This window comes from Castor canadensis, chromosome 15, assembly GCF_047511655.1.
Source record: "Castor canadensis chromosome 15, mCasCan1.hap1v2, whole genome shotgun sequence".
NCBI lineage: Eukaryota > Metazoa > Chordata > Mammalia > Rodentia > Castoridae > Castor > Castor canadensis.
In genome coordinates, this window is record NC_133400.1 from 62,030,582 (window position 1) to 62,058,371 (window position 27,790).

The following is a 27,790-nucleotide window of genomic DNA, read 5'->3' on the forward strand; positions in this document are numbered from 1 at the left end:
AGAACAATAGAAATAGAACAATTCTTGTTGAAACTTTGAAGAATGGGGGTATGGAGTAGGAAGAGAATGATGGAGAGGGTAAATCTAACCAAGGTACATTGTACTATATGCAAATGTTACGGTGAAAACTCCTAAATAACATGTGTTAAAAATGTCTTCAAAAAGAGAGAGAACATATAAATTTATATTATTTCATTGAGCCCTGGCTTGAAATTATATAAGAAGCTAGACCTTATAGGCAGTATTAAGAATCCTTAAAGAAATGATAAATAATTGGCCCAAGACCTTAGAAAAGAATTCAGCTAGTTATTATATCTTATAACCAAAAAAATACCACTGAATATTTATATTTGGGTTGAATATGCACTTATTTTGTATAACAAAATTAATTTTCTCTTTCAGTTGAATTAGAAGGACAAAGAGGTGGCCTGATAAATTGGAAGATTTGATATGTAAGTTCTAAGGATTAATGAGTAAACCTAAGAATCTAAAAGTATTTGTAGAAAGCTACATTTGTGAGATTTACAGCAAACAGTATTCACACAAAATGGTAAAATATGTCAGGATCTGTATTTTATCTACCAATGAAATAATTAAATTACTTTAGCCTCATATATGTTGCTATAATTTACTAAATCTGTTCAGGTTGTATTAAACTTAAGTATTTAGGTAAATAATTTCAAATTATAAAAATAAGTGATGTAAGTAAAACATGGGAACAATTGCCTTATTCAAAATTATGTTATAGTACTGGTACAGTGATTAAGATAAGATGATAATAGCACAGAAATAGACAAATACACCAGTGGAATAGAATAAAGAACACAAACATGGGTCCATATAGAAATAAATGTGGTAAAAGCATTTGAAAAGACATTTAGGAACAACATTTCACATGGCCTGGCGAAACAGAACATGTGGATATCCTCAGACAGAAGTATTCTATTATGTGATGATGATATTATTGTAAATGTGCACCAGAAGACAGAAGCACTAAAAAATACAAAACTGTGAAATACACAGAAACATCTACCTACCATAGAATGGATAATTGAGCTGTGGTATGTTAGGTCAAGAGAAAACTATACAATAGCAAAAATGAATGAAGTTCAGCTATACACATCATTATGGATGAATCTCCAGCCTAAAGTTGAACACAAAAACCAGGTCACAGAAGATTGATAGTGTGTGATTCTATCTAGAACCAGGTGAGACAAGTGATACATTGTTTCAGTATATGCATTTTAAGTGGTGAAATTACAAAGAAAGGCAAGGGAATGATTGACTTAAAACTCAAGGTAGTAACATAGGTAAAATGATGGAATAGACAGCTTAAGTTCTTGTCTCTCACACAAACATCAAAAGCAGGAAGAGTCAGAACCCACTTTATCAGAACTTTGGAAAACAGTCAAAGGCTTACAACAACCCAGCCATTAAAAGTTTACTGCGGACCAGTTCCAGCCCAGTTTATTTAGAGGATTGAAACTGATAAGCCCTTCACCTTCACTGCAGGACAAAGGAAAGAAAAAGCATTTATTAAAATCCCAAACCAACACATTACTCTTCCTTTTCCTATGCTCTTTTATGTTGCAATGTTTGAAATACAATAAAAATTTAAAACATATGAAGACCAAGAAAAATAAGGCCTATCATCAACAGACAAAAAATAGTAAAAAACAAACACCTTGATAACCAGACACTGGAATTATCAGATGAAATGTTTTTAAAATCTATTATTGATAAAAGAACTGTTAGGAAAGAGGAAATAGAACAGGTGAAGAGGTGGGATAATAAGATATGTAGACATAGATAGATATACGATAGGTAGCTACAGTTATATAGATAGATATCTTAAAAGGAACCAAAAGCTAATCCCAGACAGAAAAATTATAATATTTGAAAGAAAAAAAATCCTCATATGGTGCCTAGGCAGGCAGACAGTATGGAATGGACTGAACTTGAAAGGTAGCATATGTTGCCCAATTGAAGCACAGGTGTCTCCGGTATAGCACAAAACCTTTCTGACAAGACTTGGCTTACTTGAGCCACATGGCAAGAGGTACTCTTCATCATTACTCCATGTACGTCAGCAGCACTGAAGATCAGTGTGGTAGTCAAAATTGGCCCTCCATTTCCCCATCAAAATATGGTCACTAGGCTTAAATGGAGAGCAGATTGTCACCACCTTCCTGACAGTAGGTGACATTCCATTTTCTCTATCAGAGTGTTGTTGGTGGACCCATGCAAAACCAAAAACCTGTTGCACTTTAGCCTGTCTGGTAGTAGCCATTGAAGTGCAGCTGGAAATAAATCATACTTAATATGACATGAAATATACACCTCAAATCAGCATGCAAGCTCATCATTTAAAAAATGAACAAGGGAGGCATTGTTAAAGTAGACTCAAGGCATGGATATGCCTTTGTTAAATTTTATGGTTGGGATTGACATGAGATGTAGAACTCAGTACAATACTGTCAAGGTTCCTAAGAAGATCATTTTAATTAAAATACATGTGGATTCAAAAAGCAAATATTAATCCTTTCAGTGTTTTTTCCTCTCTATCAGTATTACACATACTTACAGAGACCAATAAGTCTTCCTGTTCAGGTTTTACTACTGGTTTTTCTCCATTTGCAACACAAAATCCATAGGTTTCTTCCAAAGTAGAAAAGGTCTTTGAGCAGTAAGTCTAACTGTATGGATTGTTTTGGTCTTTGTTCCCAATGTAGGAGTGTTAAAATATTGGAACCTCCAATTTATCTGAAGACTGCTAAGGGATTGTTTGTGGAGGTCTGTGCTCCATCAGTATTTTTGTATTTTGAGTAAAATCTATTAAAATTATATTAAATGATCATTGATATACTAAATTAGGAATTGATAAACTTTTTCTAATTGCTTATATATCTGACTAGCATAAGATATCCTAGAATTAGATTTCTTTTATCAAGCAAGAAATATTGTCCTTGAAACAAATGGTCTTTATTTATAATTATGAGCAAAATAGACAGCTTATATAATATAAAACTAAGACATTTTTATGTGTCCTTTAGTTTTTAATTTTATGAAGTAATTATTTAATACATTGGTCTGTTTTTAGTACCACACAAATGTAATTCAGTAAAACCTGAAAGAAAGTGCTGTAAAGATACTGCATGATCATTACATGAGAATTGAAAAATAATCAGACAAGAAGAAGAGAGGTCATTCCTGATTATGTAACTTAGCTATGATGCCTTTGAAAGAAGGGTCTGTACTCATGGACTCAAATTTATTTTCCATTCTTGCGTGTGTGTGTGTGTTGCCAAGGATCAAGCCTGGGGCCTTGACCATGCTAGGCAAGGTCTTTGCTACTGACCTACACACTAGCCCTGCATTCACTCCTGAACTCACTGCAGTAACTCTCATTCCCACCATGCCTGCAGCACATAAGAATTTCATCTTAATGCTTTAAGTTTCCTTCTCTAACATACTATGTATGTTGTTGTGTTTACACTCCCCTCACATAAGTAGTATTTTTTATCTGTTTACCAGCTCAGTGCCAACAAAAGGGCATAGATACTCATGAAACATTTATTAAATGAGTGAATACAGTTCACTCTGCATATATTGTTTTAAACATTAAAGTAATTGTCACCTTTTAAACGTTCAGTGTAGTTGTACATTTATCAAACTTAAATATTTTACAGCTGGAGAATGTATAAGTAATTCCCTATGTTAGCCCTATTATATGCTTATAAATGAAATAACAGCAAAAGAGTTTATAAGATACACTTAAATATACAAAGGGGCATTACCAAGAATTCTATAGCACCAAAAGAGATGAAATGATTCTGGACCAGGTAAATTACCAGATAAATTCATCAATCTATTCAAATTAAAAGTGTGACTTTGCCAAAGTAATTTAATGTACTGTGGGTGATGGGAAGCCTAACCTACTTTCACTTTTAAGAAACATCTCTTGAATACTCCTGTCACTATGTACTTTCCATTCCATTCTTTTTTAGCTCCAAGTACTTCAAAGTATTTGCGTCTCTTGATATTTATTAAAATAAAAGCAAATCACCTAGTCATAACTTTATAAAATAGAATCCTCTGAACAACTTTCCATGTAAAATGATGATAGGTTCTAAATTTTAAGAGTAAATACTCCATAAAACATAGTTCAACACCAATATTAACTTCACACAAGTATTTTACCTCTGAATCAACATTACAGCCATCTTCTTCTGATGTAGGACCAGAATAACAGGCAGCAGGATTGTTGGAAAACCTTCAGAGTAAAAGTGCACAACAAAATGGGTGAGTTCATTTCATTAAAAAGAAATCTGTTGGAAGATCAGCTTCTTCAGGTGAAATGATATTTCTTGAATGATACAGTTAAGTTTTCTGCCCTTACCATCTCCCAACCTATGAAATGTTCAATGGAAACTCCCTCACTGTTTTATTACATAGACGACAGTCAATATGTTAGCAGAATCTGAGAATAATTTGTTAGTACCAATTGCCTGCCCTGAATGCTGAACAGAAAATCCTGTTAATGGTTTACACAAATTTGCTACGTGAAATGATACATACCTGGTAATGTAAAACAAGGCAGAAAGATACATTGTCTCCCCCACCCCACCCATCCATTGCCTATTCCTAGCTAAATGTTAAGCTTTGTAACTCAAAAATAGCAATCTTTTGTCTTCAGCATGGAAGCCATCTGTTTAAAAAATGTTTTCCTTCACCCTAAAGTACTATAAGAAGTCCTTTGAAACATTTAAAATGTTTGAAAGCTAAATGTACAAAATCAAAGAACAAATGCATATATTGTTGGGAATAATCTTCCAGGAGAGATCAAATCATTAAAAACATTTAAAATCAAATTACTTTTCTTATACAGGTCCTGCCTTATGCATGTCCACATAATCTAGTAAGCCCTTAAGAACCTCCATAGGAGGCCTAAGTGTGACAGGGTATTTCTGTTGTCTCAGCTCTGTGGGAGGCAAAGGAGGATCACAGTCCAGGGCCAGTGCCACCCAAAAAACATGAAAAACAACTAAAGCAAAAAGGGCTGGGGTAATGGCTCAAATGGTAGAGTGCCTGCCTAGCATGCATGAATTCCTGAGTTAAAAAATTTCATTACCACCAAAAAAATAAGAGTAATAACCAACCCTATGCTCTCAGATACACATCAGGAGAGACTGCTGGAAAAGCAGTTCTGGTAGCTGTACCTCTGTTTCCCTAAACACTGTTTAAATATCTTTTTGCCATGGTGCTCCTCCTCCCAAGTCCCTCTTCTGCAGGGTTCAAAGGCAGTCTCCAACCTTTAGATTTTCAGCATAGATTTCTGAAATAAATACAGGCTCATATGACCAAGAAGAGACACTATGTCCCTGCTTATGTAAAACAAGCTAAATGGAGTCTCAATCACCTGCCCTCAGCATAGACTTGTTTCCAGCTATTCTTCTGAACCTCTGTGGCTGCTTGGCCAGCCAGTCCTAACACTGCCCTAACCTGTATGCACACAGGAAGAACAGCGATGAGTTGGGAAAAGAGGTGGTGCTGAGGGAACTCCTCACGGCTCCATGTCATTCAGAAACTTTGAGTGCCCTATCACTTGAGAGACTGTAATTCATCCTCTGTAAATTGAAGTGCAAGTAGATGATACAACAATCCTATATGCCAGAGAGACTATAGAGACCCTGTAGAGATCTTCCCATGGGTCAAATTATTTTAGTATCTTTCAACAGAAACCTTGAACTTTTTCAGTTCATAAAAGTGAACAAATAAAAAGCAACAATCTGTTTGACACTCCTTTCAAACTCCCCATTATAACTTGCCTTTCAAGATAGCTCCCTTCATCCTGTATCCTTATTTCTGATAATAGCTTTATGAATCTTGTCACAATTCTCAATATTTTCATCTTCTTTCTAAAATTCTTATTCCTAGTTAACCCCATGTTCCTCTTCAAAATTCCTTTCCCATGTTCATTCCATTCTTATCCTCTATCATTTGGGCTCACTATACTCACTTTCCCATTTTATTATAGAACACCCATCTACAGAATTATAAATAATAAAGATGATTGGCCTGACAGTTAAGAAACATGAGTTGAAGTCTCATTTCTGCCACTTACTGTATTCACATCAGTCACTTTAATATCTTTGAGTTTACTAAGAGGATCAGTTTAATGCACAGGACTTTTTCTTGAAAATATATGTAGATACAAAAAAGCAAACATTACCCTTTTCAGTGTTAATTTCTCTCTATTTGTTTATACATACTTACAGAGAAAGATGAGTCTGCCTGTTCAGGTTTCACTACTGGTTTTTCTCCATTTTCAGTGCCTAATACCTAGATTTCTTCCAAATTGGAAACAACCTATGAGTAATGCAAAGTAAATTAATTATAACCATAGTTTAAGACTAATTCTATATTAAGCATGAAATGTAAAACCAATCATGCTAAGGTCTTGTTAGCAGTAAGACTTATTTCTGCCTGTGCCATAAACTTAAACTTTCTGTTCCTTGCCCATCACACATCATCAAGAAGAACCCATAAACAATGATCCTTGACCTTACTGCCCAGTAATGGATGCCCATAACTCCACCATTTCTGTGGTGATAGACTTTTAACAGAGAAATGGTGTGTCCATGAATCGTTGAAGCATAATGTAGAGTCTTCTTCATGTCTTTCTTGACCCTGAATAGGGAAAGTAGAAATGTAGAGACAAGAAAACAATACAATTTAAAGAAAATTCTCAGTGTGCTCACATGTCTGCTCAGCTGGAGTAAGTACATGCCTTCTCCCTTTTGATCAAAAGAAATTGCCTTGTCAAGATTTTTTGTCTCTTGTGTGTCTGGTTTTGGCACTGGAGGGTCTTTAATTCCAACAGAAGTGCAAACGGAAGAAAAAGGAAAGAAGAATGGAATGATGGAGTAATTCAGGAAGAATGCAAAGGGATCCAAGATGGTGACTAGAGTACAGAAGCAGACAGCATGAGCTCCGTAAATCAAAAATCTTGCTGAGACATGGGAGCCACACTTAGCAGAAATAAAGCAAAAAGAAGAATCAAAACTTTGACACCTTGAAACCTTAGCCTGTACAAAGCTTCTCCACACCATGTTACACTGAGAAAGCAGGAGGGGTTCCATGCCACCAGACACCAGTTCCCAACCTGCTTGGAAGACACCTGGCAGACCAACAGGTGAGCACCAAGCATTGTGCAGTATTCCCACAGCCACCCCTGGGATAAACCAGCAGAGCCTCCTGGAAAGACTGACCCCCACCCCCCAAAAAAAACCACAAACAAAAAAAGAAAAACACTTGAACAATAAACCAGGAACTGAAAATGAACACACAGCAGAGGGGGCGGGGTGATGTAAGCACACCAGAGAAGGGGGGTGGGGCAAGTAGCTGATCTCTGTGCGAACTTTCAGTAAACAAAGGCTGGAAAGGCAGAAGGGCTGACACCGTGCAAATGACAGTGCTTCCTGAAATAGGGAAGGTAGCCATCCACAAAGCTCATCTCCTGAGCCAGTGAGCAAAATTCAAAGTCAAGTGACACTGAAAAATTGAAAAATAATCAGCAAACCATTATAACACACTGACAGCAGGGAGCCAGCTGATGGATCTCTGAACTTGCCAAGATAAAGGGGGCTAGGCAATGAAACAAGCCCCTGGTAAACCAACACAGTAAAAACCCAACTCTGAAGCAGGATGGCTGGTGGGGTACAGAGCTGTTCACTGGAACCTGAGGATAATATAAAAGCTCAAACTGCCACACTTCACTGAGGGAGGAGCTGACTAAGCAGCTGCCACTGAAAGACAGAAGGAAAACTGGCAAGACTCCCTATCCACCTGGTGAGACTAAGACAGAGCTTTTGCTTTAAATACCAACACCAGAACTACTAAGACTGAAATTCTGTTGTTTCTGAACATAGATTTTTTTGTGTGTGTTTGTTTTGTTCCTTGTTTGTTTGCTTGTGTGTGTTTGTCCATCTCTCCCTGTTGAATTCTTTGTTTTTTTTGGTTTTTGTTTTTGTTCTATTTTGTTTTGTTAGCTTCACTATTGTGAGTTAGCGAATACTAAATAACACACAGACCAGGGACAGAAATAGCATACATGCACTAACCTAAAACCCCAACACACTCAAAAAACAAATTTAAGCCAAGGGAATAAACAACAGGTGACTGAAACCACCAATAGCCTATGAAGAACACAGTTACACAGTACCAAGTGGAGTGATGGGTAGACGAAAAAGGGATGAAAACCATTTTCCCCCTAAAATAATTTGATACAGGATTCAGAGGGAAATGAAGAAAACAGATGCCCAGTTACAGACTCTAATGAAACAAAGATCAGTTAAACAAAGGAACCCAAAGCCCACAAGAACACTCTGAAAGAAGAAACCCTGCAAGTTATCACTGAGAATTTCATGGAGATGTTACTAGACATTGTCAGCCAAAATGTACAAGAGGGACTCAAGAAATTCCAAGACATCAAAAATAAAGAATACAAAAAGACAGAAACAAGTAAATGAATTCATAGGAGCCCTAAATAAACAACAAAGTGAAATGGAGGACACTATAAATAGGTAAATGAATTAAATAGATAAATGAATTGACAAAAATTGACAATATTAAAGGGAAGTGACCTATGATATGGAAAATTTCAGAAAAAAGAATGAAAAAGAAATACAATACAAAATGGATGGCCAATCCATCAAAAAGAACAAGTGGAAGACAGAATCTCAGAATTTGAAGATGAAATAGAAATTAAGGAGAAAACTGAGGAGCTATTACTCAAACAACTCAAGACCTGTGAATCCATCAAAAGACCAAACCTGAGAATCATGGGCATTGAAGAAGAAGAGGTACAAGCAAAAGGGATTTGTAATATATTCAACAAAATAACAACAGAAAATTTCCCAAATCTAGAGAAAACTATGCCCATTCAGGTACAGGAAGCCTCCAGGACACCAAACAGACTTGACCAAAGTAGAACTACCCCACAACATATCATTAAAATGACAAGCACAGAGAATAGAGAAAGAATATTGAAGGCTGTAAGAGAGAAAAAACAAATAATATACAAAGGTAAACCCATCAAAGTCACAGCAGATTTCTCAACAGAAACCTTAAAAGCAAGAAAAGCATGGAGTAAGGTATTCTGGACACTGAATGAAAATAACTTCAACCCTAGGGTACTTTACCCAGCAAAACTATCATTCAAAATAGATGGAGCAATAAAAGTCTTCCATGATAAGCAGAAACTAAAACAATATATGACTACCAAGCCACCACTACAAAAGATTCTTCAAGGATTTCTGCACACAGAAAATGAAAGCAAACAAAACTATGAGAGGACAGGCAGTACCAAACCACAGGAGAGAAAAGTCAGGGAATCAGAGAGTAACACTGATTCAGCTGCACACAATCAAACCCTTAAACAATAAAAACAACTAAATGACAGGAATCACCACATACCTATCAATACTAACATTGAATGTTAATGGAATTAATTCCCTCATCAAAAGACACTGTTTGGCAAACTGGAATAACAAGGAAGATCCAACAATCTGTTGTTTAAGGAGACCCATCTCATTGACAGAAATAAGCACTGGCATAGGGTTAAAGGCTGGAAGAAGATTTAACAAGCCAATGATCTCCAAAAACAGGCAAGAGTAGCAATACTTATCTCAGACAAAGTAGACTTCAAACTTACACTGATCAAGTGAGATAAAGAAGGACATTCCATACTAATAAAAGGTGAAATACAACAAAAGGAAATAATTATCAACCTATATGCACCCAATTTCATCAAACATACTCTGAAGGACCCAAATGCATATATAGACTCCGTTATAGTGGTAGTGGGAGACTTTAATACCCTCCTATAACCAATAGATAGGTCATCCAAACAAAAAATCAATGAAGAAATTCTAGAACTAAATCGCACAATAGATCAAATAGATCTAGTGAATGTCTACAGAATATTTCATCCAACTTCTGCAGAATATATATTTTTCTCAGTGGCCCATGAAACCTACTCCAAAATTGATCATATCTTAGGGCACAAAGCAAGCCTCAGCAGATATAAGAAAATAGAAATAATCCCATGCATTCTATCTGATCACGTGCATTAAAACTAGAACTCAACAACAAGAACAACAGTAGAAAACATGCAAACAATTGGAAGCTTAACAACAAATTGCTAAATGATCAATTGGTAACTGATGAATTAAAAGAGGAAATTAAAAGTTTCCCTGAAGTTAATGAAAATGAAAACATGACCTACCAGAACCTATGGGACACAGAACAGGCAGTCATAAGAGGAAAGTTTATAATCATGAGTGCATATATTAAAAGGGTAGAAAGATCTAAAATCAATGATTTAATGCTACATCTAAAACTCCTACAAAAACAAGAACAAGTAAATTCCAAAACAAGCTGAAGGTAATAATATAAATAAGGGCCAAAATTAATAAAATAGAAACAACAACAAGAACAAAATCATACAAAGAATAAATGAAACAAAAAGCTGGTCCTTTCACAAAAAAAGTGAAAAAACAAGATTGACAGACCCCTGGCAAACCTGACTAAAATGAGGAAAGAAAAAAACCCAAATCAGTAAAATCAGAAATGCAAAAGGGGAGATAATAACAAACACCACAGAAATCCAAGAAATCATCAGAGACTACTTTGAGAACCTAAATTCTAATAAATTTGAAAATCTTGAAGAAATGGACAGATTTCTAGATACTTATGACCATCCAAAAATGAACCAAGAGGACATTAATCACCTGAATAGATCTATAACACAAAATGAAATTGAAGCAGGAATCAATAGCCTCCGAAAAAAGAAAAGTCCAGGACCTGATGGTTTCTCTGCTGAATTCTATCAGCCCTTTAAAGAATAATTAATCCCAACCCTCCTTAAAATGTTCCATGAAATAGAAAGGGAAGGAACATTGCCTAACTCATTTTATGAAGCCAGTATTACACTCATTCCCAAAACAATGACACCTCCAAAAGGAGAACTATAGGCCAATCATCTTAATGGACATTGATGCAAAAATCCACAACAAAATAATGGCAAACCAAATCCAACAACACATCAGAGAGAACATTCACCATGACCAAGTTGGCTTCATCCCAGGGGTCCAGAGGTGGTTTAACATACACAAATCTATAAATGTAATACAGCACATTAATAGAAGCAAAGACAAACACCATTCGATCATCTCAATAGATGCAGAAAAAGCCTTTGACAAGATCCAACACCACTTCATGATAAAAGATCTAAGAAAACTAGGAATAGAAGGAAAGTACCTCAACATTGTAAAGGTTATATATGACAAACCTACAGCCAAAATACTTAATGGTGAAAAACTAAAACCATTTTCCCTAAAATCAGGAATGAGATAAGGGTGCCCACTATCCCCACTACTATTCAACATAGTACTGCACTTCCTAGCCAGAGCAATTAGGCAAGAAGAAGAAATAAAAGGCATACAAATAGGTAAAGAAACTGTCAAAATATCCCTACTTGCAGACGATATGATTCTACACCCTAACAACACAAAAAACTCTACCCCAAAACTCTGAGACACCATAAACAGCTTCAGCAAGTTGGCCAGATACAAAATGAACTTACAAAAATCATTAGCTTTTCTATACACCAACAATAAACAAATTGAGAAAGAATATACGAAAATAACTTCATTTACAGTAGCCTCAAAAAAAGCAAATACCTAGGAGTAAACTTAATAAAAGATGTGAATGACCTCTACAAGGAGAACTGCAAACCCCTGAAGAAAGAGATTGAGGAAGACTACAGAATGTAGAAAGATCTCCTGTGCTCATGGATTGTTAGGATCAACATAGTAAAAATGGCTATACTAACAAAAGCAACCTACATGTTTAATGCAATTCCCATCAAAATCCCAATGACATTCATCACAGACACTGAAAAACCTACCCTAAAGTTCATTTGGAAACACAAGAGACCATGAATAGCCAAGGCAATACTCAGCAAAAAGAGCAGTGTTGGAGTTATCACAATACCTGACTTCAAACTATATTACAAAGCAATAGCAATAAAAATAGCTTGGTACTGGCACAAAAACAGACATAAAGACCAGTGGAACAGAATAGAGGGCCTAGATATGAATCCACACAGCTATGCCCACCTTATTGTTGACAAAGGCACAAAAACATATGATGGAGAAAATACAGGCTCTTCAACAAATGTTGTTGGGAAAAGTGGTTATCTGTGTGAGAAAAACTGAAACTAGATCCATGTTTATCACCCTGTACTAGTGTCCACTCAGAATGGATCAAGGACCTTAATATCAGACCCAAAACTCTGATGTCAGTACAGGAAAGAGTAGGAAATACTCTGGAAGCAATAGGTATAGGCAAGGACTTCCTCAATAGAACCACAGCAGCTCAGCAACTAAGAGAAAGGATGGACAAATGGGACTACATAAAATTAAAAAGCTTCTGCACAACAAAAGAAATGGTCTCTAAACTGAAGAGGCCACCCACAGAGTGGAAGAAAATATTTGCCGGCTATACATCAGACAAAGGACTGATAACAAGAATATTCAGGGAACTTAAAAAACTAAAATCAATGAACCAATAAAGCAATGGGTAACTGAACTAAACAGAACTTTCTCAAAAGAAGAAATTCAAATGACCAAAAACAACATGAAAAAATGCTCACCATCTCCAGCAATAAAGGAAATGCAAATCAAAACCACATTAAGATTCACCTCACCCCTGTTAGAATAGCCATCATGAAAAACAACACCACCAACAAATGGGTTGGCGAGGAAGTGGGGAAAAAGAACCCTCGTACACTGCTGGTGGGAATTCAAGCTAGTGCAATTACTCTGGAAAAAAAATATGGAGACTTCTTAAAACTCTAAACATAGACCTGCCATATGATCCAGTAATCCTACTCCTAGGTATATACCCAAAGGAATGAGACTCAGGTTACTCCAGAGGCACCTGCACACCGATTTTTACTGCAGCACTATTCACAATAGCCAAGTTATGGAAATAGCCAAGTTGCCCCACCACTGATGAATGGATTAAGAAGATGTGGTATTTATACACAATGGAATTTTACTCAGCCCTGAAGAAGAATGAAATCTTATCATTTGACAGTAAATGGATGAAACTGGAGAACATCATTCTGAGAGAGGTTAGCCAGGCTCAGAAAACCAAAAATCATATGTTCTCCCTCATTTGTGGGGTTTAGATCTAGGACAAAAGCAGCAACATTTTTGGACTTGGGTCACATGCTAGGGGAGAGCACATGCAGCAGGTATGGGGATAGGTAGTAAACCCAAAACTTGAAAGTGTTTTATATCCCCACTGCAGAGGAGCTAATACAGTAACCTTAAAGCCACAGAGGTCAATATGAGAAGGTGATCTAGAGCTAGTGAAAAGGTCAGGTAGAGATGAATCAATTCAGGTTGTAATACACTTGTGCATGGAAGCAATGCTAGGGATGTCTCGGTATAGCTATCCTTATCTCAACTAGCAAAAACGCTTTGTCTTTCTTATTACGCTTATGTCTTCTCTTCAACGAAATTGGAGAAAAGGGCAGAACAGGTTCTGCCTGGAAGTGGAGGGGGGTGGGGCTGGGGGGAGTAGGAGGGAACCGGGGGCAGGGAGGAAAATGGCTTAAACAATGTATGCACATACGAATAAATGAATAAAAAAATGAGAAAATTCTTTGAGGTAACCCATAAAATTTTGAGCAAACTTGTATTTTTCAGTTTGATGAATTCTATTTTATATATGTGTATTTCCTCATTTTTAGCATTTAATATTTGGTATTTTCAATTCAATTCTGTATAATTACAAAAAAAAAACCCAGAGAAAAGAGAGTTGTGTTTTTTGACACAAAGAACTAAATTTTTCTAGGGTCAGAGAATAGTTAATAGCAGGCATGAAACTTAGAAAAGCCTGTACTAAGAAAGTCCTGCCGTAAAGTTGGTCTTAACCTGGCATCTGAGAAGCTGGCTTTTGGGAAGGTTCCCACCATTCCCTGGTGAGTGGCTCATATCCTAAATTGTTTATATAAAGTGTTTCATGCTGAACACCTGCTTGCCTTGTGAGAGTCTGGAATTTTGGAACATGCAAGTAGAGGGCACCTAGAGACCAGCCTTCAATAAAACTCTGGGTACTAAGTTTCTACTTATTTCCCCTTGGTAGACATTTTACTAATGTTGTCACAATTCATTACCAGAAGAAGGAGGCATGCCACATGTGACTGCACAGGGAGAAGACTCATGTAAGCTTGGACCTGGATTCCTGCAGATTTCCCTCCACATGCCTGCTGTAATAAATCTTGACATTAGTATAAGTGTGTGCTGAGCCCTGTGCATCCTGACACCAGATCACCAAACATGAGGACCATCATGGGGATGCCTCCACTGTGGGGACCAGAAAATACCTGACCATCATCAGGCATGTGGTAACCTTTCTGATCATTTCATCTCTGCAATCAATTCCCTTGTCTTACTTGATGGACAGGCAATATGCCTGTTGATGGAAATTTTAGGACTGTTTTCTCAATTTTATCACCTGCACTCTTGGCACCATGTTTTCATTTTGGCTTAAGTGACAATGGTGAATGGAAATCATTTTTCATGAGATACTCCTAGAACACTTGCCAATTTGTCACTAGTTTTACAGCTGCTTTGCTGGCTTTGTTTCATTATAAGCCTAGCTCCCAAATTATTCATGGAAGTTTTAATTCCTCCTAGTGTAAGTAAAATATTAAGAGATCCAGAGAAACCCACACACCATTTAATTAACAAAAATGAAGCTATTTTAGTTAAATTCATGGACTCTTATCTGTTTTATTCTGATACTTTAGCAATTTGCTCAGGGTGCATCAATTAACTTCTGGAAGCTACAATTACAATTTTGACTCATTTGAGTTACAATCACTTAAAACAATAAAAATTGCACTAAGTTATTTATCCAAGAAAGATAAGCATAATAGCAAAGGATCCATTGTTAAAATGTTATTTGTATATATCATTATTCCCATATTACATGTAATTAAACTGAGCTGACAGAAGAAATTAGTCACCAAATAGTTCATAAAGGTAATTAGTGTTCGAATTTCAACATAGATCATTTAGATACAAATCTTGCTTTAATGTTATATCATTTATTCTCCAAATGTTGGCATTTTTATTTATCGGAGTTATAAAAGTGATGCTGGCAATAAATATGAAGATTGCCAATTTAAATGGAGGAACATCAATTATTATCAAGATGGTGAATCCCAAAATCAACTCTCTGAATACTAAAAAATGAAGAAGGAAACATTCCTTACAATAAATAGTGATATTTTAAAAAATGAGAAATTCCTAAATGGAGGCTGAATTGTGTATGGGACATTTATAATAGGGTGTAGGGGAAGAAAAAGGCTGAAGCAACAGTGGACAATATATTTAGATAAAAATTTAAATCCTGTCCTTACTTTCCTCCATATTAAAATAACAAATGCCATTAATATACATAATTCTTCCCAAAGCCATGCCAGGATAAAGGCTGGCATAGGCTTTTGTTCTTCTGTGTCTTTCTCCTTCCAAAGCTGATTAAGATCCAGAATAATGCTTTGTCCTAAAGAATATAAAAGCTTATGCCTGGCCTTGGGAACTGTGGATGGAGAGGCAAAATTAAGATGGAATAAGATTTGTTCCCTGTTGCCTGAAGCTCACCATACTTCTTTGGGTAGTGGGTTAAACTGCATCTCCTCGAAAGAAATGTACCAGTGGTAAGCCATGGTACCTGTAACTGTGACATCATTTGAAAATAGGTTCTTTTTAGATACAATTGAGTTAAGATGAATTCATATTGGACTAGTGTGTGTCCTAAATCTTACCACTGGTGGTGATGTAAGAAGGCCACATAGCAACAGAGGGCTTTTGGACAGATACATGTGAGTGAGGTATTTAAGATGGGGATTTGGGGGGAAAAAGCAGAAGAAAGTGCAATAATGTATGTAGAAAAAAATTTATATTCTGTTCTCACTTTTCCCCACATTAAGCTAATATATGTCTTTGATATTTGGGAGACATGATTGAGATATTCTGCCAGAAGACAACAGAAAAGATGAAGATCAAGTGATAAAGAGAAAAAAGACAGAGAATGAAAACCAAAAGGTTACAGATGTGTAGAAAAATCACGTAAATGCCAGTAGACAGATAACAAGAGGTCCAGAGGGAAAGAAAAAGTAATATGGACAGGAGGAAATATTTGAAAACATAAGAAATAACCATTTCTCATTATTAAAGTGTAATGGGACACATAGATGGAAGGTGTGCTCAAAATACCAAAAAGGATAAAAATAAACAATAAAAATCAGTTAAGTACACTATAATGAAATACAAGAACCTCAGAAAAATTTAAAAGGCTTTCAGAAAGAGCACGTTACCTAGACAGGGGAAGAATTGATTTAATTACAACTTTTAATAACATTTAATCCACAAAGGGGTACGTATTTTGCCTAAACTTCACACTCTGGAGGCCGAACAAAAAAATGTTGGAAAGAATAAAAATAGTCCAGCAAAGGAATAAAAACACATGCAAAGGCTGCAGCATTTACCACATAGTCTTGAACACAAGTTGGTGAGATGCATATCAATATTGTTGAGCATGAAAAGTTAATACCAAATTTGGAAAATATGAATAATCGGTAATTCTACAGAACATGAGGAGACACAGGTCTGCAACTATTTATAATGTAATCAAAATCCAAGCTTTGAAATACAGAGAAAATCCAATAAATTTTAAGAGCATGATAATAAAAAATTTAAATTTGGCAGAAATCATGGAAAAAGTTCATGGCATCCTGCTGACACATTTATGTAAAATATACACCAAATGGTATAACAGATTCATGGAATTAAAAAAAAAAAAAAACATTGAAGCTACAAATTAAGTTAGTTTGCACAAGGTTGTTAAAAGGTAATTATTTCTCAATTATTTTGGACACAATCTCTATTTCTTGCAAATAATAGTTACTGATATTATTGTGTATTTCCACAATGCAAATATTTCTGCATGTGGACATTTTTTAGGATTTTTTTTCCTGTAGGGGGCTCATACACTTGTTTAAGAGGCTTCATATAAGAATTTAAACATACACACACAGAGGCAGTGATAATGTCTCAAATATGTAAGAAAAACAAAATTCTCAAAAGTAAAACGCTTAAGATACTTTATATAACTTGTGAGCACGTTCTTTAAACTTGGTTGTAAGGAATACAGCAAAAATATCTTTTGGTAACACAGAAAATTTTTACTTCACCCAAGAACTATACAACTACTTTATTGTTTCAATTAAGACAGTAGTTAGTTGAAAACATGTTTTAATTCATATAGTTAATGAGTTAGAAAAGATAATTTGATGACAATGTCACTAAAATTCATTTTCAAGGAAGAACACAATGCTCTTTTGGAAACTGTTGGTGAAACAGTAAATATATACATTATGAAAAATAGAAGTTACTATGGGGTGCACACCTGCAATCTCAGCACAGGGGAGGTGGAGGTAGAGGATTGGGAGTTGGGTCTACATAGGTAAATTCTTCCTCAACCCCCCATCCCTACAAAAACATTTAAACTAAAAGCTCCATTACAGATTAAATTGTTTTTCATAATTGTGACTTACTAATTTAAGTAAAATTAATGTTAAGAAAAATGATTCCAAAGCTACAATGAAATTTATAAAATTGAAATTCATCAAAAGTAGGTTGAGGAAACTATATTACCAAAGAAATTCCATTACAGCATCCAGTTGGAGAGATGACAAGCATACAAGAGAATGTCATGTGAAGAAAGACAAATACTGGAGTGATGAGTGTGCAAGACAAGAAATCAAGGGCTGCCAGCACCCAGCAGGAGCTGGGAGAAGAGCCCACATTCTCCCTAGAGCCTCCGGGAGGCGCCAACCCTGCAACTTCAGCCTCCAGAATTGTGAGACAAATTTCTCTTTCAGGCCACCAAGTTTGCCCTACTTTGTTTCTGTAATCTAGGAAACGCATACATGTGTGGATGGAAATGACCTAATGGAGAACAAAAGGTTTCAATATCACAGGTAAAATTACTGGAATAATAGTTATTAAGCAAGCAAGAAAGCGTTTTTAAACATAAATGCAGCACCTTGTTTCAGATAGGTACAACAATTTTCCTTATGACAGTGACAGTGACAGACAGGAGGGCATAGATTGTGCTACATCAAGAAGTCAGTAAGGAAAGGTTACAACGCTCACTTGATACTCTCCACCTGCAAATAGCCTAATAAAAACACCCATGACGCTTACAAAAGGACAAAAATAATAATCAGAAGCAGTGAGTACTGCCGGGAGAAGAAGTATGATGAGGTATTTCTTGTTAATACCAAGGAAATGGTGAAGGATTTTACTCATTTACTGCACTCACTCCACTTTGGCCCTGGGACGTTAGCCATGACCTCAGGGCGCTGATGGCATCTCAGGCTCAGGGCGCCCAGGCTGCAGTTGGCAAACCGGGAAACCGCAGAAACCGCAGAAACCGCCAACAGGGCGTGGCTGGAGGTGAAGGTCAAGCTGACCAAGAGAAGCAGGTGTCGCAGAATGGAAGAGGTAAAGCGGCGGAGGCTGTGGGGTCTGTGAGAGGAAAAACAACGGAAAATGGCTGAAAGGACCCCAGAGGAGAGCTGTGTCCTGAGGCAGTCACGATCATGACTTTACAAGGTGCTCTAAAATATCAGGTGTATCAGTTTAATGGTTGTGAGTATTCTGGGGACGAAGGGAAGAATTTGCTTATGTGTAACAGAAAGTAAACTATTGACAATCTAGCTCGGATTAATACTTTTGGATTATAAAGTTTAAAGTATCAACAGTGTCATTGACATGAGTTGTGTGCTGAGTGTTTGTTGATGAATGAGTAAACAGCTGAACAGGTGAATGGTGTCAACTGAGGAATTCCTTTAGAAAAAATAAAGCTTTAATTTATTGAAAGTAGATTTCCAAAACTGACTAGCTATTAAGTCTTTATTTTTAACAGATCTTCAAGATTCAGAAATTATTATTGATAGTTATAGCCAGAAATGGAATGATAACACGGGTTCACCTGTTATATCACATAGAAACAGCTGAGGATAAATATTACTTTCACAGCATATGAAATCACATGTGTGGAGCCAGAATTCATGGGTTTCAATTCTGGGTCTGTCACTGAGCAACCGTGTGGGCACGGGTAAGTTATCTGGCCTTTTTTTTTTTTTTTTTGCTTGGTGTCTTCTTTTGTAAAATATAATATGTTTGTAACCTAAGACAATTATTGTGAGGACTGAAATGAGCTAAGCCATGCACAGTGCTTAGAATAATGCATAGAATTTGCATGGTAGTTTTGAGAAAGCTATCTCCCATCCTCACTAAAACAGGGTTTCACTAACTTAAGGACATAAGTAATAGCTTCAGAATGGTTTGAGTCCCTTAATAGTGAGTTTTTATTGACAATGACAGTAACAACAACAAAAACCTGTTGTATTTCTTTCTATCAAGTAATGTAAGTAACGTTTTTCCTTTTGCTTTGACTGATAGAAAGTTTGGTTAAATTGAACTCTTTGTTAGGATATTATTGTAGTGGTATAGTTTATCCCCTTTTGTTACTTTTTCTGTTTACAGTTCAATCTTCCAGTAGAAAATTATGATATTTTAAATTGCTTGTAAACTTTATGAATAGGAGAAATCAATTACAAGTGCATAGATTTTTACAGGAATAGATAAGAGTGACAGATATTGTTTGAATTCACACATTCAATATTTGCTTGGAAGGATTTTATGGGTTAATTTTTGGACCATAAATCAATGAGAACAAGGTATTGTATAAAATAAGCAAAAATAATATTTTATAGAAAAATGTATTACAAAAAGCCAAGTAACATAAAATGCAAGTTAAAAATACACCATAAAAGGAAAAGCTAAAACTATAGAATCTTTGGTTATATAATGACATTTACTTTGAAAAAGGAATTAAGAAACAGTAACAAGGGTTAAAGTTATCCTTTTGACCCAAATCAGTTTTTTCAGAAATACCTGTGCTTCTGCTTCTATGGAAAGATGGATTATGGAGCCTGTATGTTTAGCATGTGATATAAATATTATAGGAACACTTTGAAATTGTATTATTTATTTTATAGGTCAAAAAAAACATGCTTTGGAAGACCATGATGACTTAATTCTGTCATGTGAAACAACCTCAGAGAACTGTGAGATTACACACGCTATGAGAACATTGTAGTTCTATTAGAGCAACTTGGAATGGAGTGTAAAGGTAGGGCTGTTGCATACATATAAGGTTTTTATGTATATTAGAGAAATGGGTGCACACTGTTTAGCACTGCACGACATAACATTGATGGGTTATAGTACTGTTCACATCAGATATGAGCTTTATCTTAAAGTAGAATAAGAGAGAGGCCTGGAGATGTAGCTCAGTGGTGGGGTGCTTGCCTAACATGTGCTAGAAAGCCCTGGGTTTGCTGTCCAGCACTGTAAAACAAACAACAACAGTATACTTATTGATTCTCAGCCAAAAAGAAATGATCATTCCCACTGCACTTTTTACAGCGTGGGTATGGGTAGAACTTCCAGGCTTTTTGTTGACTCTGCTTGTCATCCATGCCTTTACCATGATCTGGTCAGTCATCTACCTAGACGATTACTATTATCTCTACTTAGAATCTGTAGAAACCATAAAACTGTTTCCCCTGCTACTACTCCTCCTGGAACCATGATCTACCCTGCAACTCTAATTTCATATCTGATCATGCACCTCTGTGTCCTACCCTCTGTCTTATGCGTGTTCTTGCAAGAGAGCTTTTTGTTTTTAATAGCTTTAACTGAGATATAACTGATGTACAATAAACTACATATGTATAAAGTATGCAATTTGGTAAGGTTTGGCATATGTTTTAAATTCATATTTAATCACCATGTTAAAGATGGTTAACAAATCCACCATTCACAATATCTCTTCATGCTCCTTTTTATTCCCTTATTAATAGATTGAAGACGTGTTTTCCAAAGAATGTGTACAAGTTTCCGTTGCTATCAGCAGTATACAAGTTCCAGTTCTTCGCTATCTTCACAAACACATAGTATCATCAGCTTTTTAAAGAGCCATTCTAATTGGTGTGTGTTGTGCACACAAGTATAGTTTTAAAAAGCAATATAGTAATCATTAATATTATTGATCATATTTCCATGTGCTTATTTTCCATTGTGTATCTTCTTTGTGAATTGTATTTTCAAATATTCTGGCATTTAAAAATTAGCTTGTTTGTGATTTATTGGGTTCTTAGAGTTTTTTATGTAATCTGGATACCATTTCTTTTTTTAATTTAAATTTTTTTACTGTTGTGCGGGGTGGATGTAGTTGTGGCATCCACAAAAGTTGTTACAATGTGTCCCTCTTCCCTCCATTCCTGGAATAATTTCAAAAGGTATCATTTTTCCATTTACATACTTGTGTACACTGTATTTGCACTCTATTCACTCTCCCACACCCTTTCCCCAACTTCTCCCCCATCCCACTGGTACCAACAGGGGATACCATTTCTTTATCAGCTGTATTTTTGCAAGGAATTTTCCCAAGTTTTTGGATTGACTCTTTTTTCGAAAGTATGGGGTATGAAATCAGAGCTTTATGCTTGCTAGTTATACATTCTACCACTTGAACTACACACAAGCTCTTGGCTATCTTCTGAATATTATCTTTTTTTTTTTACTCAATGTTTTTTCCCTTAGTGCCAGAGACTGAACCCAGGATATTATGCATGCTAAGCAAGCACACTTCCATGGAGATACAGCCATAGCCTTAATTATATCTTATGGAGAGGAGTTGCAAATTTTGATGAAGTCCAATTTATGTATTTGTTCAATTATGAATTTTGATTTTTGTGTCATATCTAAGAAAGCTTCACCTAAAACAAGGTCAGGAAGATTTTCTCCTAGATGTTTAATAGTTTCAGACTATGTATTTAGATCTATGATGCAGTTTGAGCTCATTTTTATGTATAGCATGATGTATTGATGTATGGATCCAAGTTCATTTTGTGGACATGATCCAGCTGTTCCAGTATAAAAAAGTCGAAAGAGGTATCCTTTTTCTACTGCACTGAACTTCCCTCAAGACTTTGTCAAAAATAACTTCACTATTCATGTGTTGGGTCTCTTTCTGCATTTTCTGTTATATTCTACTGAGTTTTCTTTCATTTTACCAGTATCATGATGTTTTCAGTATCATAGATTTATAATATTTCAAATAAACCCTTAGTCTGTCCTATTTTGTTCTTTTTCAATAGTTATTTTGGGATTCTAGTTCCTTTGATTTCCATAAGTTTTTTGGTTTGTTTTTGTGTTTTCTGTGGTGCTATTGGGGAACATGTTCACACTCATCAAGTGCTCTCGCACTGAGGGAAATCCCCAGACCATCATATGAATTTTAGAATCATATTGTCAATTAAAAATAGGAAACTTGATGGCCCCTGGGGAAATAGATTGAGGGGGAATAAACATCTTCATAATGCCTTTTTGAACTCCTGAACAAAGAATGTATCTATGGTCTATTTTTCCCCAAAAAACCTAGAGCCCAGGAAGCCCAAAATGAAAGCACCATAAGATTTGATGTCCAGTTAGGGTCTGCTTCCTGGTTGATAGATGGTCAACTTCCTGTTTCCTCATGTGGCAGAAGGAATGAGTGAGCTGCATAGGGTCTTTGTGTTTTGGAAATCATTATTCATATTTATTGATTATCACATGGTCAAATTTTTTCAAATAATTTCCAATACCACATTTGACAAATGTGTCTGTTTTAAGAGCACTGGACTTACTCAGAAGGGATCTAATCTCATTACATAATCACTTTCTAAAGGCCCCACCTTTTAATACCATCAGCTCTGCGATTAGATTTCAGCATATGAATTTTGAGGGAGCACAAACATATAGACTATAAAAATGTTTATTATTTCCTTGATCTGCTATGTTTGGGTTTAATTTGCTCTTTTCTGTTTTATTTTTTATTTAAGTTTTGAATTAGCATACATAATAATGCAAGGGGGTTTCATTTTGATATTTCCATAGATGTGTACAGTGTATTTTAAGTAAGTTCCCCCCATCCGTTATAACCCCTACTCCTTTCTCTCCTCTCACCCTCTTCAAACAGTGTGTAGTGGGTTTAATTATGCTGTCTTCATAGGTCTATGTGCAAAGTACTTCAATCTTTTTCACCCCTCACTATCTTTTTCTTTCCCCCTCTGTCATGCTGATCTCCCCACAGACAGTCCCTCTTTTACATTCATGTCACGTTATTATTCTCATTATCATCATTTTGTGTCTAGATTCCACATATGAGCAAAAACATGTGGCATTTGGCTTTTTGAGCTTGACTTATCTCACTTAGAATGATTATCTCTAGTTCCATACATTTTTTTCTGCATGTTTTTCTTAGCCATCCTTTGGTTTTTAGGCACCTTGGCTGATTTCCCAGTTTGCTAGAGTATGCAAGCACCTCTCTTTTATATACACTCCTTTGGATATATTCTTGATTCTGTTTATGTGATGTATTACTTTTTTTATTTAGAAGGATGTTTATTGTAGAATTGCTATGATTACAAAAGTTGGAAAGAATTCAATCAACCAGAGGGTATTGGTTAAATGGTTTAAGCTACAAACACATAAAAGAATATACATCATTAATGATTATGTGATAGATACTTGTTTACTGAGATGGGCAGGTTCTTATAATGTGTTGTTAAGTAAAGTCAATTTATACAACATATTTATAACATTTGGCTAAGAAAGATTTCTCAATATATCTGTATCAGATTCAATATGTACATATGTATATACTAACACATATATAGTATACAAACATATACAAGTTTGGAAGGTGGAATTGTGGAGAATTAGAATAATTTCTGTACCTCTGTACATTTTCTTTTTTTAAGGAAAAAAGTATGATTAAGTTGTATTATGATGATGATAAAGAAAGCAAGATGATGTCCCCCTCAGATCTTTCAAGGTTCTAGTATTTAACAAATATTTATTTTTATGATCTCACTTCCTTCTAGTTCTTAAATCCTTCTCATTTAAAATGAGGCAAGAGTTTCTTTCTCTGTGGGAGCATGTAATTTTTGGAATGAATATGTGCTGTAGGGAGAGTGGGTCAATACCTTCTGGAAAGCCCCAGGTGTGTTTACAAATAAGAACATCACTATTTTGACACCTGTTCTGACACAATATCCCTGGGCAATTGCAGTGAGCCAAGAACTTTCTCAATGTGCCTTTGTGTGAGAGTCAGAGATTCTGAGAAGTGAGCTCATAAGACAACAGAAGATGAGAGCTCCAGGAATGTATGTGTGCATATACCCATGCTGTCAGATAGAAGCTCTGAAACCAAGCCAGTACACAGATACTTGGATAATACAATCACTGTTCTTGTTTCTTTTCTGTGTATTTGACAAGACAAATCAAAGCTAGCAGATACTCTTGTGTTGAAACGCAAGTAAAACTTAGTCCTTTAAGATACCTCTTATTATCATATTACTTTTGTACTGGGGACACATTGGAACATTACCAAAATACTCAAAATATATTTTAGTAAAATTCACCCCCACTAGGTAAAACAGGTCTTGTCTGGAGTAGTGTTTTTAATTGATGTATGTTGAAACATCCTCACTTCCATGGAATAAAACTGATCATGGTGCATGGAGTTTTGTTTTTTTTTTGACCTATAGAATCTAATCTTTTATGATCTTGTTAAATTTGGTTCAAAACTATTTTATTGAGAATTTTTGCATCTATATACATCAATGCTATTGGTCTATAATTGTTTCAGTTGTTGTTATTTTGTCCTTGTTTTGTATTGAAGTGAGTGTAATGCTGGCATCATAGAATGATTTTGATAGTGTTCCTTCCCTTTCTGTTTCATGGAAAAGTTCGAAGAATATTGGTGTTAGTTTTCCTTCAAATGTCTGGTAGAATTCTGCATCAAAACCTGGGCTTCCTTTGCCTGGAGACTTCTTTTATTTATTTATTTATTTATTTATTTTTAAATTTTATTATTCATATGTGCATACAAGGCTTGGGTCATTTCTCTCCCCTGCCCCCACCCCCTCCCTTACCACCCACTCCGCCCCCTCTCTCTCCCCCTCACCCCCTCAATACCCAGCAGAAACTATTTTGCCCTTATCTCTAATTTTGTTGTAGAGAGAGTATAAGCAATAATAGGAAGGAACAAGGGTTTTTGCTGGTTGAGATAAGGATAGCTATACAGGGCATTGACTCACATTGATTTCCTGTGCGTGTGTGTTACCTTCTAGGTTAATTCTTTTTGATCTAACCTTTTCTCTAGTTCCTGGTCCCCTTTTCCTATTGGCCTCAGTTGCTTTTAAGGTATCTGCTTTAGTTTCTCTGCGTTAAGGGCAACAAATGCTAGCTAGTTTTTTAGGTGTCTTACCTATCCTCACCCCTCCCTTGTGTGCTCTCGCTTTTATCATGTGCCTGGAGACTTCTTATAACTGTTTCAATCTTTTTGCTTCTTATAGATCAATTTATGTGGATTGTGTTCACTTGGTTCAGTGTTTGTAGGGCAAATGCATTTAGAAGGTTATCCATTTCTTTTAGATTTTTCAGTTTAAGTATATATAGGCTTTCAAACTATTACTACACAATCTTCTGAATTTCATTGGCATTTTAAAAATATCTCCCTTTTGGATCTCATTGTACTAATTTGGGTCTTTTCCCACCTCCTTTTAGTCAGATTCGCTAAGGGTTTGTCATTATTATTTATTGTTTCAAAGGACAAACTTTTTATTCATTGATTCCTTGTATTTTTTAGTCCTCATTTAATTAATTTCTTCCCAAATCTTTATTATTACTTTCCTCCTACTTGTTTTGGAATTGGCTTATTCTAGCTTTGCAAAGAGCTTAATGTGCATGATTAGGTTACTTGTGATGTCTCTGTTTTATATCTGTCTATAGGTGTATGGGGGCTCAAAGCTATAAACGTTCCTACCAGCACAAGCTTTGCTGTATCCTAAAAGTTCTGGTAGGTTGTGCTTTCATTCTCACTAGATTCTAAGAACTTTTTGATTTCTCCCCTTATTTTTTTTAATGATCCAGTGGTCATTCACCAGTGCTTTATTTAATCTGCCTGTGTTTATAAATATTTTTTGTAATTTGTTTTGCTGTTGAGTTCTAATTTTACTTCAGTATGGTCTGACAGAATCCAGTGGGTTATTTCTGTTTTCTTTAATTTGTTATGATGTTTTTATGACCTAAATATGTTTTATTTTAGAGACGTTACCATGGCAGCTTAGAAGAATATGTATTATGTAGCTGTTAGATGAAATCGTCCAAAGATATCTGATATATCCTTTCAGTTTTTAGTGTCAGTTCTGAAGTTTCCTTGTCTCTGTTTTTGTCTGGATGACCTATCTATTGGTGAAAGTTGAGGATTGAAGTCTCACACTAATTGTTTAGTGGTGTCTCTCTGCTTTTAATTCTAGTAGTGTTTAGTGAAGTTAGGTGCACCAACATTTAGCACACATTGCTAAAACATATGTTATCAATTGTTATTTTCTTTTGATTGTTCTCTTTATTGATATGAAGTGACCTTCTTTGTCTCTTCTGATTAGTTTTGATTTGAAGTCTACATTAGCAGATATTAGTATTGCCACTCCTGTCTGTTCTGGGGGTCTATTTTCTTGGAAGGTCTTTTTCCACCTTTCATTAGTTTTCACCTTTCCTATGTTTGTTTTGTTAGTGAGATGCATTTCTTATAGGTAACAAATGGGTGGACCTTGCATTTTTAGAATACAATATACTATACTATAATATACCATAATATAGTATAATCTTTATTTTCATCATTGGATCATGCTTTTAATCCTACTCATCATTATGTGTCTTTTGATTAGAGACTTGAGATCACTAACATTGAGTGTTATTATTGGAATTTATGTAGTATTTTCTGTCATTTTGTTTTTCTGATGTTTCCTTTCCCTACTCCTTGTTTGCTAATCTAGTAGTCTAGTGGGGTTTATTCTTTCTTGTATTTTCCTTTTTTTGTTGATCTTCCTCTTCTCTGTGTAGGATTCCTTTATGTATCTTCTGTAGTGTCAATTTGGTAGTCATAAACTCCTTTAGTTTTTGTTTATTATGGAAGGTTTTTATTTTTCTTTCAATTATGAAGGATAGTTTTGTTTGATACACTCATCTAGGACAATCATTGTTTTCTTTCAGTGTTTTTCAGGGCTTGACATTTATCTTTCCATGCCCTCCTTGCATTTAGAGTTTGTGTTGAGAAAACTGCTGCTTTTTCAGATGGGTTTGTCTTTATATGTAAATTGTTGCTTCTCATTTCCTTCTTTCAATATTTTTCTTTGCATGTTTAGTGATTTAATTATAACATGTGTGGGTGTATTTCTTTTCTGATCTTGTTTGTTTGATGTTCTAAAAGCCTCCTTTACCTGGATGACCCTGTCTTCCATTAGATTGAGGAAATTTTCTGTTATGATATTGTTGAATAATTGGGATCACTAACATTCAGTGATATTATTGGAAGTTATGTAGTATTTTCTGTCATTTTGTTTTTGTATCCCATGATTTGTATCCCTTCTTCATCTATCTCCATAATCCATAGGTTTTGTCTTTTGTTGGCGTCATGGTGGCCTTATATGTTCTAATCATATTTTCTTAGATTTTTCATTGTG